The 19,242-nt window shown below is 42.1% G+C and overlaps 3 long non-coding RNA genes across 6 annotated transcripts; all 3 read right to left on the bottom strand.

Moving 5' to 3' along the window:
• Positions 1-4,321: 4,321 nt before the first annotated feature.
• On the bottom strand, positions 4,322-5,008 carry LOC112848269 (uncharacterized). The gene is made up of 2 exons (XR_003222302.1): positions 4,857-5,008; positions 4,322-4,740 (listed from the first exon to the last, which is right to left on the bottom strand). It is a non-coding gene; the product is annotated as an uncharacterized LOC112848269 (long non-coding RNA).
• A 25-nt stretch (positions 5,009-5,033) lies between these two features.
• On the bottom strand, positions 5,034-7,097 carry LOC109204290 (uncharacterized). 4 transcript variants are annotated; one of them, XR_002063871.2, is made up of 3 exons: positions 6,906-7,097; positions 5,877-6,683; positions 5,034-5,421 (listed from the first exon to the last, which is right to left on the bottom strand). It is a non-coding gene; the product is annotated as an uncharacterized LOC109204290 (long non-coding RNA). The 4 variants fall into 4 exon arrangements; XR_002063873.2 differs by having other exon boundaries at positions 5,877-6,566; XR_002063872.2 differs by having other exon boundaries at positions 5,877-6,799; positions 7,013-7,096.
• A 2,439-nt stretch (positions 7,098-9,536) lies between these two features.
• Positions 9,537-13,331, bottom strand: LOC112848268 (uncharacterized). The gene is made up of 3 exons (XR_003222301.1): positions 11,873-13,331; positions 9,925-11,192; positions 9,537-9,584 (listed from the first exon to the last, which is right to left on the bottom strand). It is a non-coding gene; the product is annotated as an uncharacterized LOC112848268 (long non-coding RNA).
• Positions 13,332-19,242: the final 5,911 nt, after the last annotated feature.

The following is a 19,242-nucleotide window of genomic DNA, read 5'->3' as shown; positions in this document are numbered from 1 at the left end:
ATACTTCCCAAGCCTTTGGCGGAAGCTTTGAAAACATACAATCGTGGCCACGAGGATAGCACCGAAAACTTAGAGGAGCTCTTTGCTAAAGAGGTTGTGCTGAGTGTTCAATCTGCTCAGTCTGCTGACAGTAAAACAAGCTTAACTTTAGAAGATCAGCACATCATTCCTCCAAATCAACTGAACAAAATCATCAATTTGGGTGGGAGAATGATTAAAGCTTTCATCTCAGTGATGAAGTCTGTCGGCATGAGCTCTGATACCGTTAGCCTCACTGATTCAGAGGTGGACACTGAAATTTTAGATAGCCAGCTGGATCGCCAACATGAGATACTCATGATAGGCTCCCAGGACAGCTTAAATACGGCAACTCTGAAAACTACGGAATTTGTCATCCAAAAGGCTGTCGCTGAACTTCTCCCAGTTCAGGATCAAACTGAAGATCCTGAGTTCAACAAGTTGAAGTCAGCAACAATCGAAGAGAGTAAGCAGTTTGCGAAAGAGCTCACTCGTTCAGCCGAGGCAGAGATTCAAAATTCCCCAGAGAGTGATGAAGTTATCACTCCTGCATCATTTAAAGATAAATTGGAGCAGCCACAAAAAAACACCTCAGCTAAGATAAAAGCATTCTTTGCGAAGCAGTTTGCAAAAGCAACAATTCTTCGCGCAGTCAAAAACATCAGGGCAACATTTCAGAACACAGGGAAAGACGAAAGCAGTGAATCGCTGGAGCAGGTTGTTCATGATTTTCTGCTTCAGACCGTAAAAGATGTGAGTGAAAATGAAACCTGTCAGCTTGAACTATTTAAAAACATTTCTACGGGCAAAAGTCTGGAGTTCACCAACCAGCTCACAGAAATGCTCGACCACCATGCTTCACCCGGCATGGCACCTGAAACTTTGCCTGATCGTTTCAGAAGAGCATACATCAACAGAAAGGTCAGAGTTTTCTTGGGACTCATGAGGTGGTGGTTTTTCACCCAGGCTGAGAGCCAGAGTCAGAGCGTAATGCTCGCATTACGCGGTACACATTCAGTGACAGAACCACAGACAAGTGTCCCAACATCCCATCCAAAACCTGACCATACTGTGCCAGACGCTTCTGTACGTAAAGCTTATATCAAAGTAATCCTTTGCAAATTGTTTAGCCGTATAGCTAAAAAATTAAACATCATGTGCACTTGTGGCTGCTCAGAGAACATCCACAGTTGGGTTCTGGAAGAAGTATGGGACCAACTGCAGGATAAAGAACTTATTATAACTCCCCAAACCCTTAAAAATCTTGAAAAGCACATTCTCAAAGACCTGCGCGATGTCTTTGGGAGTGTAGAAAGTGTTCAAGTAGCTCTGGAGTTACAGAAATCCACAGCTGTAAAACTCATTGCAACTAGCTTGACTGAACATCTGTCAAAACCGAAAAAGACGCCGTCTGCCATTGTCAGGTTTTTCACTGCACTGGCCAAAGCCATCACCAAGCCGTTTAAACGCACAACTTGAAATGGTAGCTTTGAACACCAACTCAGCATTCATGTCTTTTTCTTTCAGATAAATACCCAAATATATAAAATCACAAATGTCGTAGCAAGAGAGAAATTTGATAAGAAGTGGATTCAAGTCCCCCAACCGGTCTCGGCAGATGGCCGCCCCTCCCTGAGCCTGGTTCTGCCGCAGGTTTCCTCCCATTGAAAGGGGGTTTTTCCTGCCCACTGTCGCCAAGTGCTTGCTCATAGGGGATCATCAGATTGTTGGGGTTTTCTCTCTTGCACTGTACAGTCTTTATAATATAAAGCACTTTCAATCAGCTTTTGTTATTGGGCCCTATTTAAATACAATTGATTAGCAATTTTAAAACAAATTCCAAATCAATAAAACAAATTCCAAATTTTAACTTGTATTTGTGTCTCTTTTTATTTTCTGTCTTTATATTCAACAGGCTAAATAATGAAATTCACTGAACTTACACTGGCAAACGGACAGAACACACAGCAAGATGAGGGTAGATCACGACACACTGGGGCACGTGTTGTCGTGGAATTTTGGAAATAAAGTCTGCAACACAGAAAAGAGCTGTGATCAAGCAATTTATTACGATTTACAATTTATTCTTTAATCAAAAACAAACTATTTGTGTTTAATTAAATATAGGAGTTTCACTGAGAGCTAAAAGCCTGATTTTCCAAATGTTTTTTACAAACCTCATTTTAAAAAAAGCATTTTCGTATTTCACATTAAAACATGTATTTAAAATGTTTTTTAAAAACCTTATTTTCAAAACAGCATTTTTAAATTCCACATTAAAAAATGATTTTCAAAATGTTTTTTAAAAGCCTAATTTTAGAAAAACATTACCGTTGCGGTACGGCTGACCACAAAGCTAATTTTCTTTGCCTTCCCCCAACATAAACACATCCTCGAACCACACGCACTCCTGTATTTTGTTTTCAAACTCCATTACAGTTTATTTCACACCACAAACCTTTTGTAAACAATTAAAAAAATAAAAGTAAACTGCAATAAATTACAGGAAGCAATACAATAAAATAGCCTGCTAACTCTTTGACACTACGTACACACGTACACGGGGTTTGTTTTTTTGCTGTCTTTTTCTGTTGGTTTGGGCCTTTCGTCCACACGTAAACTGTGTTTTGGATGACAAAAAACCTGAGATTTTTAACTGTGTTTTTATTAGCTGCTTTATGTTTTGGCTTTTGTGTTTTGTTTCTATCAAGCTTCAAATTCCCCTCCATTAGCAGTTTTTCACGTATACACGTAAACATTTTCCACAGTAAAAGAAAATTATTTTCAAAATGTTTTTAAAAACCTAATTTCAAAAACCTTTTTCAAATGACAAATTAAACTCATTTTCAAAATGCTTTAAAATAAAAAAGACAAAATTCATTTAATATTACACTTTAATATTACTTTAATGTATACTTAGCAAATAGGCACTTGTATTATATTTTATAACACTATTTAACAAGAGCAAGTTTCATTTTTCCCTGGTTTTACTACCACACTGGGGCACATGTTGTCGTGGAATTTTGTACATAAAGTCTGCAACAGAGAAAAGAGGTGTGATCAAGCAATTTATTACGATTTACAATTTATACACATCAAAACATTACACTTGGTGGGAGGGAGGGTGGGTGAGGGGTAGATGGGGTGTGGTGGGTGCAAGGTGGGGTGTGAAAGGTGATGGGGGTGAGGTTTTGAGGGGTGGGGGACCTCACCCTCCTATGGGGGTCAAACTGGAGGATCCCATTTCCTGTCCAGCTTGACAGCCCAGGCTGGAACGGGGGGTGGGGGTGGGTGATGGTGGTGTGGGGGTGAGGTCCCTCCACCCTGTTGGTGTCAAACTGGAGGATCCAATTTCCTCCAGTTTGACCCCCCTCCCCTATGTTCTTGTGTGTCTTTAAAGCCCATTTCCTCTAAGTTGACAAAGTGTACCGGAAGCCTGTCAAAAGAAGGTTTCAGTTCACATTAATGGTTGTAGGTAGGTAGGTAGGTACGTGAGTCTGGTCTCGGGAAATCGACTCTCATCAACTCCCTGTTCCTGACTGACCTCTACTCTAAGGACTGCCCTGGCCCCTCCCACAGGATTAAAAAGACTGTTCAAGTGGAATAGAGTAAAGTTTTAATAAAGGAGGGAGGAGTCCAACTAATCCTGGTGTGTATTAGGCGATGTGGTTGACAACAGCAAGTGCTGGCATTAATTACATTGAATTTATGAAAAGACTACATGACAAGGTCAATGTCATACCTCTCATCGCAAAGGCTGACACACTCACCCCAGAAGAGTGCCATCTTTTTAAAAAAACAGATTATGAAGGAAATACAGGAACACAAAATTAAAATCTACGAGTTTCCTGATGTAGATAAGGATGACGACAATAAGCTGGTCCAGAAGATCAAGGAAAAAATGCCGTTGGCAGTGGTTGGCAGCAATGTCGTTATCGAAGTGAACAGCAAGAAGGTCAGAGGTCGTCAGTACCCATGGGGTGTGGCAGAAGTCGAGAATGGGGAACACTGCGACTTCTGCAGATATACCAACTCTTTCTTTTACTGTTCTAAAGATTTAACAGGCGTGTGCACACTAAAGCTGTCAGGAGAAGGCAACTGAACCGTTCTTGGTCTAAAGAGAGAGGTCAGGTGGAGCTGAGGCACGGTCTCACCCCAAACTGGCAAAAACTAAACTGGTAATGCTAGCATAGCTTTCAAGCTAACACGCTTGACTGCCTGCATCTGTGGTACTGCTCGTAGTGATGAGTGTGCTCCTACCCTATTCACACACAACAGTGTCACAAAAAATCACCTGTCAGTGCCTGTGTCCTTAATTCCCATTTCCTCCAGCTTACAAAGTCGGTATGGTTCATAATGGTGAGTGTGTATTCACACGCCACAGCGTCACAAAAAAATCACCTGTTAGTGCCTGTGTCCTTAATTCCCATTTCCTCCAGCTTACAAAGTCGGTATGGTTCATAATGGTGAGTGTGTATTCACACGCAACAGCGTCACAAAAAAATCACCTGTTAGTGCCTGTGTCCTTAAATCCCATTTCCTCCAGCTTACAAAGTCGCTATGGTTCATAATGGTGAGTGTGTATTCACACGCAACAGCGTCACAAAAAAATCACCTGTTAGTGCCTGTGTCCTTAATTCCCATTTCCTCCAGCTTACAAAGTCGGTATGGTTCATAATGGTGAGTGTGTATTCACACGCAACAGCGTCACAAAAAAATCACCTGTTACTGCCTGTGTCCTTAAATCCCATTTCCTCCAGCTTACAAAGTCGGTATGGTTCATAATGGTGAGTGTGTGTTCCTCCCTATTCACACACAACAGTGTCACAAAAAATCACCTGTTAGTGCCTGTGTCCTTAATTCCCATTTCCTCCAGCTTACAAAGTCGGTATGGTTCATAATGGTGAGTGTGTATTCACACGCAACAGCGTCACAAAAAAATCACCTGTTAGTGCCTGTGTCCTTAAATCCCATTTCCTCCAGCTTACAAAGTCGGTATGGGTTATAATGGTGAGTGTGTGTTCCTCCCTATTCACACGCAACAGCGTCACAAAAAAATCACCTGTTAGTGCCTGTGTCCTTAAATCCCATTTCCTCCAGCTTACAAAGTCGGTATGGTTCATAATGGTGAGTGTGTGTTCCTACCTATTCACACACAACAGTATCACAAAAAAAATCACCTGTTAGTGCCTGTGTCCTTAATTCCCATTTCCTCCAGCTTACAAAGTCGGTATGGTTCATAATGGTGAGTGTGTATTCACACGCAACAGCGTCACAAAAAAATCACCTGTTAGTGCCTGTGTCCTTAATTCCCATTTCCTCCAGCTTACAAAGTCGGTATGGTTCATAATGGTGAGTGTGTGTTCCTCCCTATTCACACACAACAGCATCACAAAAAATCACCTGTTAGTGCCTGTGTCCTTAAATCCCATTTCCTCCAGCTTACAAAGTCGGTATGGTTCATAATGGTGAGTGTGTGTTCCTCCCTATTCACACGCAACAGCGTCACAAAAAAATCACCTGTTACTGCCTGTGTCCTTAATTCCCATTTCCTCCAGCTTACAATGTCGGTATGGTTCATAATGGTGAGTGTGTGTTCCTCCCTATTCACACGCAACAGCGTCACAAAAAAATCACCTGTTAGTGCCTGTGTCCTTAATTCCCATTTCCTCCAGCTTACAAAGTCGGTATGGTTCATAATGGTGAGTGTGTGTTCCTCCCTATTCACACGCAACAGCATCACAAAAAAATCACCTGTTACTGCCTGTGTCCTTAATTCCCATTTCCTCCAGCTTACAAAGTCGGTATGGTTCATAATGGTGAGTGTGTGTTCCTCCCTATTCACACACAAAAATCACCTGTTAGTGCCTGTGTCCTTAATTCCCATTTCCTCCAGCTTACAAAGTCGGTATGGTTCATAATGGTGAGTGTGTGTTCCTCCCTATTCACACACAACAGTGTCACAAAAAATCACCTGTTAGTGCCTGTGTCCTTAATTCCCATTTCCTCCAGCTTACAAAGTCGGTATGGTTCATAATGGTGAGTGTGTGTTCCTCCCTATTCACACGCAACAGCGTCACAAAAAAATCACCTGTTAGTGCCTGTGTCCTTAAATCCCATTTCCTCCAGCTTACAAAGTCGGTATGGTTCATAATGGTGAGTGTGTATTCACACGCCACAGCGTCACAAAAAAATCACCTGTTAGTGCCTGTGTCCTTGATTCCCATTTCCTCCAGCTTACAAAGTCGGTATGGTTCATAATGGTGAGTGTGTGTTCCTCCCTATTCACACACAACAGTGTCACAAAAAATCACCTGTTAGTGCCTGTGTCCTTAATTCCCATTTCCTCCAGCTTACAAAGTCGGTATGGTTCATAATGGTGAGTGTGTGTTCCTCCCTATTCACACGCCACAGCGTCACAAAAAAATCACCTGTTAGTGCCTGTGTCCTTAATTCCCATTTCCTCCAGCTTACAAAGTCGGTATGGTTCATAATGGTGAGTGTGTGTTCCTCCCTATTCACACGCAACAGCGTCACAAAAAAATCACCTGTTACTGCCTGTGTCCTTAATTCCCATTTCCTCCAGCTTACAAAGTCGGTATGGTTCATAATGGTGAGTGTGTATTCCTCCCTATTCACACGCAACAGCGTCACAAAAAAATCACCTGTTACTGCCTGTGTCCTTAATTCCCATTTCCTCCAGCTTACAAAGTCGGTATGGTTCATAATGGTGAGTGTGTGTTCCTCCCTATTCACACACAACAGTGTCACAAAAAATCACCTGTTAGTGCCTGTGTCCTTAATTCCCATTTCCTCCAGCTTACAAAGTCGGTATGGTTCATAATGGTGAGTGTGTATTCACACGCAACAGCATCACAAAAAATCACCTGTTACTGCCTGTGTCCTTAATTCCCATTTCCTCCAGCTTACAAAGTCGGTATGGTTCATAATGGTGAGTGTGTATTCACACGCAACAGCGTCACAAAAAAATCACCTGTTAGTGCCTGTGTCCTTAATTCCCATTTCCTCCAGCTTACAAAGTCGGTATGGTTCATAATGGTGAGTGTGTATTCACACGCAACAGCATCACAAAAAAATCACCTGTTACTGCCTGTGTCCTTAATTCCCATTTCCTCCAGCTTACAAAGTCGGTATGGTTCATAATGGTGAGTGTGTATTCCTCCCTATTCACACGCAACAGCGTCACAAAAAAATCACCTGTTACTGCCTGTGTCCTTAATTCCCATTTCCTCCAGCTTACAAAGTCGGTATGGTTCATAATGGTGAGTGTGTATTCACACGCAACAGCGTCACAAAAAAATCACCTGTTAGTGCCTGTGTCCTTAATTCCCATTTCCTCCAGCTTACAAAGTCGGTATGGTTCATAATGGTGAGTGTGTGTTCCTCCCTATTCACACGCCACAGCGTCACAAAAAAATCACCTGTTAGTGCCTGTGTCCTTAATTCCCATTTCCTCCAGCTTACAAAGTCGGTATGGTTCATAATGGTGAGTGTGTGTTCCTCCCTATTCACACGCAACAGCGTCACAAAAAAATCACCTGTTACTGCCTGTGTCCTTAATTCCCATTTCCTCCAGCTTACAAAGTCGGTATGGTTCATAATGGTGAGTGTGTATTCCTCCCTATTCACACGCAACAGCGTCACAAAAAAATCACCTGTTACTGCCTGTGTCCTTAATTCCCATTTCCTCCAGCTTACAAAGTCGGTATGGTTCATAATGGTGAGTGTGTGTTCCTCCCTATTCACACACAACAGTGTCACAAAAAATCACCTGTTAGTGCCTGTGTCCTTAATTCCCATTTCCTCCAGCTTACAAAGTCGGTATGGTTCATAATGGTGAGTGTGTATTCACACGCAACAGCATCACAAAAAAATCACCTGTTACTGCCTGTGTCCTTAATTCCCATTTCCTCCAGCTTACAAAGTCGGTATGGTTCATAATGGTGAGTGTGTATTCACACGCAACAGCGTCACAAAAAAATCACCTGTTACTGCCTGTGTCCTTAATTCCCATTTCCTCCAGCTTACAAGTCGGTATGGTTCATAATGGTGAGTGTGTATTCCTATTCAACGCAACAGCGTCACAAAAAATCACCTGTTACTGCCTGTGTCCTTAATTCCCATTTCCTCCAGCTTACAAAGTCGGTATGGTTCATAATGGTGAGTGTGTATTCACACGCAACAGCGTCACAAAAAAATCACCTGTTAGTGCCTGTGTCCTTAATTCCCATTTCCTCCAGCTTACAAAGTCGGTATGGTTCATAATGGTGAGTGTGTATTCACACGCAACAGCATCACAAAAAAATCACCTGTTACTGCCTGTGTCCTTAATTCCCATTTCCTCCAGCTTACAAAGTCGGTATGGTTCATAATGGTGAGTGTGTATTCACACACAACAGTTCACAAAAAATCACCTGTTAGTGCCTGTGTCCTTAATTCCCATTTCCTCCAGCTTACAAAGTCGGTATGGTTCATAATGGTGAGTGTGTATTCACACGCAACAGGTCACAAAAAATCACCGCCCATTTGTTAGTGCCTGTGTCCTTAATTCCCATTTCCTCCAGCTTACAAAGTCGGTATGGTTCATAATGGTGAGTGTGTGTTCCTCCCTATTCACACACAACAGTGTCACAAAAAATCACCTGTTAGTGCCTGTGTCCTTAAATCCCATTTCCTCCAGCTTACAAAGTCGGTATGGTTCATAATGGTGAGTGTGTGTTCCTCCATATTCACACACAACAGTGTCACAAAAAATCACCTGTTACTGCCTGTGTCCTTAATTCCCATTTCCTCCAGCTTACAAAGTCGGTATGGTTCATAATGGTGAGTGTGTGTTCCTCCCTATTCACACACAACAGTGTCACAAAAAATCACCTGTTAGTGCCTGTGTCCTTAAATCCGATTTCCTCCAGCTTACAAAGTCGGTATGGTTCATAATGGTGAGTGTGTGTTCCTCCCTATTCACACGCAACAGCGTCACAAAAAAATCATCTGTTAGTGCCTGTGTCCTTAATTCCCATTTCCTCCAGCTTACAAAGTCGGTATGGTTCATAATGGTGAGTGTGTGTTCCTCCCTATTCACACGCAACAGCGTCACAAAAAATCACCTGTTAGTGCCTGTGTCCTTAATTCCCATTTCCTCCAGCTTACAAAGTCGGTATGGTTCATAATGGTGAGTGTGTATTCACACGCCACAGCGTCACAAAAAAATCACCTGTTACTGCCTGTGTCCTTAAATCCCATTTCCTCCAGCTTACAAAGTCGGTATGGTTCATAATGGTGAGTGTGTATTCACACGCAACAGCGTCACAAAAAAATCACCTGTTAGTGCCTGTGTCCTTAATTCCCATTTCCTCCAGCTTACAAAGTCGGTATGGTTCATAATGGTGAGTGTGTGTTCACACGCAACAGCGTCACAAAAAAATCACCTGTTAGTGCCTGTGTCCTTAATTCCCATTTCCTCCAGCTTACAAAGTCGGTATGGTTCATAATGGTGAGTGTGTGTTCCTCCCTATTCACACGCAACAGCGTCACAAAAAAATCACCTGTTACTGCCTGTGTCCTTAATTCCCATTTCCTCCAGCTTACAAAGTCGGTATGGTTCATAATGGTGAGTGTGTATTCCTCCCTATTCACACGCAACAGCGTCACAAAAAAATCACCGGTTACTGCCTGTGTCCTTAATTCCCATTTCCTCCAGCTTACAAAGTCGGTATGGTTCATAATGGTGAGTGTGTGTTCCTCCCTATTCACACACAACAGTGTCACAAAAAATCACCTGTTAGTGCCTGTGTCCTTAATTCCCATTTCCTCCAGCTTACAAAGTCGGTATGGTTCATAATGGTGAGTGTGTATTCACACGCAACAGCATCACAAAAAAATCACCTGTTACTGCCTGTGTCCTTAATTCCCATTTCCTCCAGCTTACAAAGTCGGTATGGTTCATAATGGTGAGTGTGTGTTCCTCCCTATTCACACACAACAGTGTCACAAAAAATCACCTGTTAGTGCCTGTGTCCTTAATTCCCATTTCCTCCAGCTTACAAAGTCGGTATGGTTCATAATGGTGAGTGTGTATTCACACGCAACAGCATCACAAAAAAATCACCTGTTACTGCCTGTGTCCTTAATTCCCATTTCCTCCAGCTTACAAAGTCGGTATGGTTCATAATGGTGAGTGTGTGTTCCTCCCTATTCACACACAACAGTGTCACAAAAAATCACCTGTTAGTGCCTGTGTCCTTAAATCCCATTTCCTCCAGCTTACAAAGTCGGTATGGTTCATAATGGTGAGTGTGTGTTCCTCCCTATTCACACACAACAGTGTCACAAAAAATCACCTGTTACTGCCTGTGTCCTTAATTCCCATTTCCTCCAGCTTACAAAGTCGGTATGGTTCATAATGGTGAGTGTGTGTTCCTCCCTATTCACACACAACAGTGTCACAAAAAATCACCTGTTAGTGCCTGTGTCCTTAAATCCCATTTCCTCCAGCTTACAAAGTCGGTATGGTTCATAATGGTGAGTGTGTGTTCCTCCCTATTCACACACAACAGCATCACAAAAAATCACCTGTTAGTGCCTGTGTCCTTAAATCCGATTTCCTCCAGCTTACAAAGTCGGTATGGTTCATAATGGTGAGTGTGTGTTCCTCCCTATTCACACACAACAGTGTCACAAAAAATCACCTGTTAGTGCCTGTGTCCTTAATTCCCATTTCCTCCAGCTTACAAAGTCGGTATGGTTCATAATGGTGAGTGTGTGTTCCTCCCTATTCACACGCAACAGCATCACAAAAAAATCACCTGTTACTGCCTGTGTCCTTAATTCCCATTTCCTCCAGCTTACAAAGTCGGTATGGTTCATAATGGTGAGTGTGTGTTCCTCCCTATTCACACACAACAGTGTCACAAAAAATCACCTGTTAGTGCCTGTGTCCTTAAATCCCATTTCCTCCAGCTTACAAAGTCGGTATGGTTCATAATGGTGAGTGTGTGTTCCTCCCTATTCACACACAACAGTGTCACAAAAAATCACCTGTTACTGCCTGTGTCCTTAATTCCCATTTCCTCCAGCTTACAAAGTCGGTATGGTTCATAATGGTGAGTGTGTGTTCCTCCCTATTCACACACAACAGTGTCACAAAAAATCACCTGTTAGTGCCTGTGTCCTTAAATCCCATTTCCTCCAGCTTACAAAGTCGGTATGGTTCATAATGGTGAGTGTGTGTTCCTCCCTATTCACACACAACAGCATCACAAAAATCACCTGTTAGTGCCTGTGTCCTTAAATCCGATTTCCTCCAGCTTACAAAGTCGGTATGGTTCATAATGGTGAGTGTGTGTTCCTCCCTATTCACACGCAACAGCGTCACAAAAAAATCACCTGTTAGTGCCTGTGTCCTTAATTCCCATTTCCTCCAGCTTACAAAGTCGGTATGGTTCATAATGGTGAGTGTGTATTCACACGCCACAGCGTCACAAAAAAATCACCTGTTACTGCCTGTGTCCTTAAATCCCATTTCCTCCAGCTTACAAAGTCGGTATGGTTCATAATGGTGAGTGTGTGTTCCTCCCTATTCACACGCAACAGCGTCACAAAAAAATCACCTGTTAGTGCCTGTGTCCTTAATTCCCATTTCCTCTAGCTTACAAAGTCGGTATGGTTCATAATGGTGAGTGTGTGTTCCTCCCTATTCACACGCAACAGCGTCAGAAACAAATCACCTGTTAGTGCCTGTGTCCTTAAATCCCATTTCCTCCAGCTTACAAAGTCGGTATGGTTCATAATGGTGAGTGTGTATTCACACGCAACAGCGTCACAAAAAAATCACCTGTTAGTGCCTGTGTCCTTAATTCCCATTTCCTCCAGCTTACAAAGTCGGTATGGTTCATAATGGTGAGTGTGTGTTCCTCCCTATTCACACGCAACAGCATCACAAAAAAATCACCTGTTACTGCCTGTGTCCTTAATTCTCATTTCCTCCAGCTTACAAAGTCGGTATGGTTCATAATGGTGAGTGTGTATTCCTCCCTATTCACACACAACAGTGTCACAAAAAATCACCTGTTAGTGCCTGTGTCCTTAATTCCCATCTCCTCCAGCTTACAAAGTCGGTATGGTTCATAATGGTGAGTGTGTGTTCCTCCCTATTCACACACAACAGTGTCACAAAAAATCACCTGTTAGTGCCTGTGTCCTTAATTCCCATTTCCTCCAGCTTACAAAGTCGGTATGGTTCATAATGGTGAGTGTGTATTCACACACAACAGTGTCACAAAAAATCACCTGTTAGTGCCTGTGTCCTTAATTCCCATCTCCTCCAGCTTACAAAGTCGGTATGGTTCATAATGGTGAGTGTGTGTTCCTCCCTATTCACACACAACAGTGTCACAAAAAATCACCTGTTAGTGCCTGTGTCCTTAATTCCCATTTCCTCCAGCTTACAAAGTCGGTATGGTTCATAATGGTGAGTGTGTGTTCCTCCCTATTCACACGCCACAGCGTCACAAAAAAATCACCTGTTAGTGCCTGTGTCCTTAATTCCCATTTCCTCCAGCTTACAAAGTCGGTATGGTTCATAATGGTGAGTGTGTGTTCCTCCCTATTCACACGCCACAGCGTCACAAAAAAATCACCTGTTAGTGCCTGTGTCCTTAATTCCCATCTCCTCCAGCTTACAAAGTCGGTATGGTTCATAATGGTGAGTGTGTGTTCCTCCCTATTCACACACAACAGTGTCACAAAAAATCACCTGTTAGTGCCTGTGTCCTTAATTCCCATTTCCTCCAGCTTACAAAGTCGGTATGGTTCATAATGGTGAGTGTGTGTTCCTCCCTATTCACACACAACAGTGTCACAAAAAATCACCTGTTAGTGCCTGTGTCCTTAATTCCCATTTCCTCCAGCTTACAAAGTTGGTATGGTTCATAATGGTGAGTGTGTGTTCCTCCCTATTCACACGCAACAGCGTCACAAACAAATCACCTGTTAGTGCCTGTGTCCTTAAATCCCATTTCCTCCAGCTTACAAAGTCGGTATGGTTCATAATGGTGAGTGTGTATTCACACGCAACAGCGTCACAAAAAAATCACCTGTTAGTGCCTGTGTCCTTAATTCCCATTTCCTCCAGCTTACAAAGTCGGTATGGTTCATAATGGTGAGTGTGTATTCACACGCCACAGTGTCACAAAAAAAATCACCTGTTAGTGCCTGTGTCCTTAATTCCCATTTCCTCCAGCTTACAAAGTCGGTATGGTTCATAATGGTGAGTGTGTATTCACACACAACAGCATCACAAAAAATCACCTGTTAGTGCCTGTGTCCTTAAATCCCATTTCCTCCAGCTTACAAAGTCGGTATGGTTCATAATGGTGAGTGTGTATTCACACGCCACAGCGTCACAAAAAAATCACCTGTTACTGCCTGTGTCCTTAAATCCCATTTCCTCCAGCTTACAAAGTCGGTATGGTTCATAATGGTGAGTGTGTATTCACACGCCACAGCGTCACAAAAAAATCACCTGTTAGTGCCTGTGTCCTTAATTCCCATTTCCTCTAGCTTACAAAGTCGGTATGGTTCATAATGGTGAGTGTGTGTTCCTCCCTATTCACACGCAACAGCGTCACAAACAAATCACCTGTTAGTGCCTGTGTCCTTAAATCCCATTTCCTCCAGCTTACAAAGTCGGTATGGTTCATAATGGTGAGTGTGTATTCACACGCCACAGCGTCACAAAAAAATCACCTGTTAGTGCCTGTGTCCTTAATTCCCATTTCCTCCAGCTTACAAAGTCGGTATGGTTCATAATGGTGAGTGTGTGACTCTCACTGTGACTTTATACTATGAAGCTACACTATGACTTACTATGACTTAACTGGGAAACTGTGGCAAGGGGTAGGGAAGGTAACGCAGACGACGTGATACTGAACACAGGAAGACAGAGGAATTAAATACACAAATGAGGAGATCAGGGGAAGTGGAGACACATGAGCGATGCCAGCAGTTCAAAGAGCAGGTCATGCTGAAGAGGAGAATGTGTATTTTCTTTAATTAAACACAAACTATTTGTGTTTAATTAAATATATGAGTTTCACTGAGAGCTAAAAGCCTGATTTTCCAAATGTTTTTTAAAAACCTCATTTTAAAAAAGCATTTTTGTATTTCACATTAAAAAATTGTATTTAAAATATTTTTTAAAAACCTTATTTTCAAAACAGCATTTTTGAATTCCACATTACAAAATGATTTTCAAAATGTTTTTTAAAAGCCTAATTTGGCTGACCACAAAGCTAATTTTCTTTGCCTTCCCCCAACATAAACACATCCTCCAACCACACGCACTCCTGTATTTTGTTTTCAAACTCCATTACAGTTTATTTCACACCACAAACCTTTTGTAAACAATTAAAAAAATAAAAGTAAACTGCAATAAATTACAGGAAGCAATACAATAAAATAGCCTACTAACTCTTTTACACTACGTACACACGTACACGGGGTTTGTTTTTTTGCTGTCTTTTTCTGTCGGTTTGGGCCTTTCATCCACACGTAAACTGTGTTTTGGATGACAAAAAACCTGAGATTTTTAACCGTGTTTTTATTAGCTGCTTTATGTTTTGGCTTTTGTGTTTTGGTTCTATCAAGCTTCAAATCCCCCTGCATTAGCAGTTTTTCACGGCCCTGAGTAAACGTGGTTATCCCAGCTGGACTTTTGTCAAAGCTGGAAAGGCACCTAAAGAAAGCTCCAGCCGATCCAGGAGAGAAGGACAACCGCTACCCAGGCGAAAACCTGTAGTGATCCCATATGTGTCAGGAGTATCGGAGCAGTTGAGACGCATTTTTTCTAAACACCGGGTCTCTGTGGCTTTTAAACCCCAAAATACGCTGCGCCAAAAACTGGTCCACCCCAAGGATCGGGTCCCCCGACACAAACAGAGTAACATAGTGTACGCTGTTAAGTGCCAGGAGGAATGCCAGGATTTATACATCGGGGAAACCAAACAACCTCTAGCGAAGTGGATGGCACAACACAGAAGAGCTACCTCGTCAGGCCAGGACTCTGCAGTCTATTTACACCTACAGGCCAGTGGACGCTCTTTCAATGATGAGGATGTACACATCCTGGACAGGGAGGAACGCTGGTTTGAGCGCAGAGTCAAGGAGGCCATTTACGTGAAAAGGGAAAGACCATCTCTGAATCGAGGAGGGGGCCTAAGGGTACATCTGTCACCATCTTACAATGCTGTGATTGCAGCCATTCCCCAACTCTCTGTGAATGGTACTCATGGCCATTGATCAGTGGGCTTCAATCAGTGGGTTTTGGTCAGTGATTGTTGATCAATGGTCATAGGAATTTGCATAATTATGATTAAGGAACTGACCTCACAGCCCATTGTTCCTTCAGTGGGCTGGTTTCAGTCATTATGCAAATGTACTGTTTATAAGGTTTGGGGAAACCTGCAGTCAGCTGAGACTGAAGAAGTCACTTGGATGAGTGACGAAACGTTTCTCCCACAAAACGCTACGTCCAGATGAACAGATTCAACTTTTGGAGATTGTGTATACTTTTGACACCTTTGGTTAGCATTTAGTTGTCAGTCAAACATATTTGTTTTTTTCCTTGTTATTGAACAAATTCAGTTCACTACTTTTTACAATCTGTAACATCCATGCACATTGTTCCATTTACTGCATATTGCACTTTATTCATGTATGTTCTCCTGCATCAACATTGTAAAGTTCGTCACAAAGAGGTTTATATATTTATAAATACTTCTATTCTCTATTATATTCTGTTCTGCTTTTTTATTGCCCAGATTTTAGTTAACCTTTGTTAAATTGTCTGTTATATGTCAATAGATACGTGTGACACAAATAAGTGTCTGGTAAATTATGTTTTGTTTTGAAATAATTTTCTTCCCAAATCTAATACATGCTAAGTGTAACATGTTATTTCTGCTAAAACCTGAACTTAAATGTGTATATGATGTGTATCTGTTTTTCTCTCTGTTTTAGATGCACATATCAATTTTGAATTCTGCCTCAAAGCCAGAATTGCAGGAATGCACCACGTGTTGCAGAAGACTCTTTCACTGCCCTCTATGCCCCACTTCAGCCCTAGTGCCAGGGCAAAGATTGAAGAGCATATAAATTGACACATTAAAAATGCTTTGCCTTCAAAGGTATGTTGGTATTAAATATACCTTATAGTTAAAGTTATAAATATGCACTTCTTTTCAGCACTTCTGCAGTCTCTTTGTTGACTTAAAAGTTGCTGTTCACATTGTACAGTTCAGTGCATTCATCAGCAAGAAAAAAAGTGTGTTTTTATTTAATATATTTTGATTTCCTGTTCACCACATTTCTTGACAGCTCTTGTAAGTCATGCCATTTTACTTCCGTTATTGAGTCATGGCTATGACATTTTTTCAACTTTATATTTAAGCTTGTAACTGATTTTATTTATGCAATATAATGAAGTAAATGCAGAATAAACAAAGAAATGCTTAAATTCAGAGAGAATTTGAATAGTTCTTCAATTATTTAGCACAGTGAAATACAACTTTTTAAAAAGAACCTATATACTAATAGGCAAGTATACACTAATATATAATATATATTAGTGCTGTCAAACAATTAAAATGTTTAATCAGATTCATCATGGGGTTACTGTGGATTAATTTTGATTAATCCTGATTAAATATCATTCATTTTTATTCTATATTAATTGCATTTCATTTTGCATGAGCAAACAGACTTGAAAAAAATCTTAACTTATTTATGGAACATCTTGAACATTCACTTTAACAAAAAACTCTAAACATTTATCCACTCTATGTGTCACTCTTGGGGGGGCACTTCAAGTGCTTGAAACAAGGAACCAAAGCTATGTAAAGCGCCCCTGGTCAAAGTCACCAAACCAGTTCGTAAGCAGGTACATGTGTGGCCAGTAGGGTCCTTAGAGGCACTGCAAGACTGCTTTTCCACCACAGTCTGGGAGATCTTTAAAAAGACTGCCACACACGACAACACCACAGACTTTCAGGAATATACAGAAACTGTCATTGCCTACATCCCAAAATGCATCGATGATGTCACACAGACCAGGACTATCACTGTCCAGGCCAATCAGAAACCATGGCTCACAGGTGAGGTTTAAAGGCTCCTAAGGTTGAGAAATGCAGCCTTCAGAGCCGGGAATTAGGTGAGCCTAAGAGCAGCAAGGGCAAACCTGCATCATTTACAGCTACAGACGAAAAGGCAGTACTCCAGGAGGATTTTGCAAAGCTTCAGCAACAGCAGAGATACTTGGAGGCAGTGGCAAGGAATGCAAACCATCACAGACTACAAGCCCACTCTGCAGACCGTGGTGACACAATCCCCAGACAGTGTGTGGAGATCCCTTGCCAAAATCAATACACGCAAAGCTCCAGGTCCTGATAACATCCTTGGACGAGCACTGACGGACTATGCTGTGGAACTCACAAATGTCTTCACAGACATCTTTAACACATCATTTGGGTCAGGCTGTCATTCCCACATGCATTGAAGCCTCCACCATCATTACTGTACCGAAGAAGTCATCTACCTCCTGCTTTAACGACTACCGTCCTGTCAAACTCACCTCCATCATTATGAAGTGCTTTGAACGGTTAGTCATGCATCAAATCAAATGATCTCTTTCCCCCAACCTGGATCCATTTGAGTTTGCATACCGTTCAAAACGCTCAACCGATGATGCGTTTTCAACTCCCCTTCACTCAGCCCTCACACATCTGAACACTACAGACTCATACGTTAGAATGCTCTTCATAGACCTTAGTTCAGCATCCAACACCATCATTTCCCAGTAACTCATTCACAAACTGGATCTGCTGGGGATCAGCACCTCGTTGTGTAACTGGCTGCTAGATTTCTTGACAGGAAGACAGCAGACAGTACTGGTCGGCAGCAACACCTCCAGCCCAATAACACTGAATACGGGAGCTCCTCAAGGATGTGTGTTGAGCCCCCTTCTCTTCACTATGCTGACCCACAACTGCACACCATCACATAGCTCCAACCTTTTCATCAACTTTGCAGACAAAACAACTATGGTAGGTCACATCAGCAACAATGATTAGATCTACTACAGGGGTGAGATTAACCATCTGGCAGAGTGGTGCAGCTACAACAACCTGTCCCTGAATGTGGAGAAGACCAACAGCGACTCTACTTCCTCTGCAAACTGAGAAGCGCAAGAGATTCAATCCCCATTATGAGCACCTTCTACAGAGGCACCATAGAGTATCCTCACCAGCTGCATCACTGTGTGGTATGACTCCTGCACTGGGTTCTGCAGGAAAAAAATGACAACGGGTAGTGAGAGCAGCGGAGAGGATTGTGGGGACCTCTCTTGCCTCCCTCCCCAGGAGATCTACTGCACCTGCCTCATCCAGAAGGTCCTCTCCATTACAGGTGACTCTCCTCATCCCTTCAACAGCTTCTTCAGTTTGCTGCCATCAGGAAGGATACTGAAGAGCCTCCGGGCCAGAACCCGCAGACTGAGAGACAGCTTCGTCCATCAGGCTGTCAGGATGCTGACCATCTCTGAATCGAAAAGGGGGGCCCAAGGGTACATCTTTCGCCATCTTACAATGCTGTGATTGCAGCCATTCCCCAACTCTCTGTGAATGGTACTCATTGATCAGTGGTCTTTGATTAGTAGTCGTTGATCAATGGTCATAAGAATTTGCATACTAACAATCATGGAACTAACCACCCAGCCCATTGTTCATTCAGTGGTGCTAGTTTCCTTCAATGTGCAAATGTACTGTTTATAAGATTGGGGAAACCTGCAGTCAGCTGAGACTGAAGAAGTCACTTGGATGAGTGCCAAAAAGTTTCTCCCACTGAAAACGCTAGGTCTAGATGAAGTAAATCCTTTTGCTTAATCATTCAGGTAAGTAAATCCTTTTGGGATTTACTTACCTGAATGATTAAGCAAGCATCAAGACCTTATTTTATTAATATTTCTAAAATGATAGCAGCACAAACAAAATATTTTGCAGCACAAAGCAGCACAAATGTTTGACATCAATTTTGTTTGATTTGAAGAAGGTGGGGGGGCCAACTTCACCCACACCAACTTTTCTCCTCACATGTCGACCCTGTGGAACAATGGAGTGATAACTGCTAACAAAAAGACATTATTTATCAGGA

Source organism: Oreochromis niloticus, linkage group LG11 (genome assembly GCF_001858045.2).
Source record: "Oreochromis niloticus isolate F11D_XX linkage group LG11, O_niloticus_UMD_NMBU, whole genome shotgun sequence".
NCBI lineage: Eukaryota > Metazoa > Chordata > Actinopteri > Cichliformes > Cichlidae > Oreochromis > Oreochromis niloticus.
The sequence above is the reverse complement of the archived record's forward strand: the minus strand, read 5'-3'. Positions and strand labels throughout refer to the sequence as shown.